Below are 1,350 nucleotides of genomic sequence, written 5' to 3' on the forward strand. Positions count from 1 at the left end.
ATAATTGCCAAAAGAAATTGAATTTGTAGTTCTAAATAAACTCTAAATGCATTTAGGACGTTTTTTACTCACTTTATGTCTCTTCCACGATGTTATTTCTCTCGTCCAACAACGTTTATTCTATTCTGTACAGTTGTGTACTGTATTTATTCTTATTGTATTCTAATTTTTTGCCTCATAACTTTTGCACTGTCCACTTCCTGCTGTGACAAAACAAATTTCCCACGTGTGGGACTAATAAAGGTTATCTTAATCTTATCTTATCTTATCTTATCTTAGGTTACAATTAAATTAGCATGACCAATTATGCAAATTAGGCGATGACATCATTTGGCGACTTCTAGCGACTTTTAGGACAACCAATAGCGATTTTCCTTACTGAGGAGTTGGCAACACTGGTATCAGGGGCAGTCCAGAGTTCAGAATCTTGCCCAAGGATGCTTCAACATACAGACTAGAGGAGGTAGGGATCAAACTGCCAACCTTCTAATTAGTCGACAACCTGGTCTTCCTCTTGAGCCACAGCCACCCCTAAATTTGTAAACGTGTCACGATTTTACGTGTCATCCTTGCACATGGACCATGCTAATCTTCTCTGTACTATTTCCAGTTTAGTGTATGCACTTGGCAAAGCAAGCACATCCACTGCTTACTTAAAACCCACCTTGGCCCATCTTGGTGTTTTGACACTAGATGTGAGTGAGCAATGGCTCTAAAAAAGCAAGGACCACTGCACACTCACTCACAAGCTAGCAAATAATGAGTCTGATGGGGAACATAATTTGCAAAATTTCATGTAATCTCTTCAACTTTAAGTAACTGAACCCAAAAACTTTTATATACAGTCTATGAGGTGAGTGCATAGCCATTGGATAGGATACAGTAACCAATAACTGTAAGAGTCAGGGCTAGTGTTACGAATTATGGCTTCACACTCTGATTACACCCTGTTTAACAGAGGCACATAATCACATTACATTTTTCAGTAATGTAGTACTATATTACCTAGGATTACCTTACTTTGGTAATCAGATTACAATTACTAAACAAAGAAATATCTACTTTCATGAGGTCTTTGGCTAACTGCATTTTGGCCAAAGAGGAAAAAAAAGAAATCAAATGCCCTTTTTTAATGCATGATTGTGCAACAATTGCTTGAACACAGTTTATATGGTTCGCGACGCTGGAAGAGTGGTTACATTACTGTAAATTTATTGAATTAAAGCACAAGACTCACTGACAGCAAAGTGCAAACTCCGTCCAGGCCAGAAACAACTATCCGCTGCTGTGAACATAACAGCGAATCTCTCCAAGAACGTTCAAAGGCAAGACGCTAAACCCAAGCCAGCA

General features: G+C 38.4%; 1 non-coding gene across 1 annotated transcript; it reads right to left on the reverse strand.

Annotated features, from left to right (window-relative positions):
• Positions 1 to 532: 532 nt before the first annotated feature.
• On the reverse strand, positions 533 to 640 carry LOC146558863 (U6 spliceosomal RNA). Its single transcript, XR_014888846.1, has one exon. It is a non-coding gene; the product is annotated as a U6 spliceosomal RNA (small nuclear RNA).
• Between the last annotated feature and the right edge of the window lie 710 nt (positions 641 to 1,350).

The sequence above is a fragment of the Mchenga conophoros genome, linkage group LG15 (assembly GCF_057382185.1).
Source record: "Mchenga conophoros isolate Kocher_MC1m ecotype Shallow Benthic linkage group LG15, M_conophoros_male_GT1.1, whole genome shotgun sequence".
Lineage (NCBI taxonomy): Eukaryota > Metazoa > Chordata > Actinopteri > Cichliformes > Cichlidae > Mchenga > Mchenga conophoros.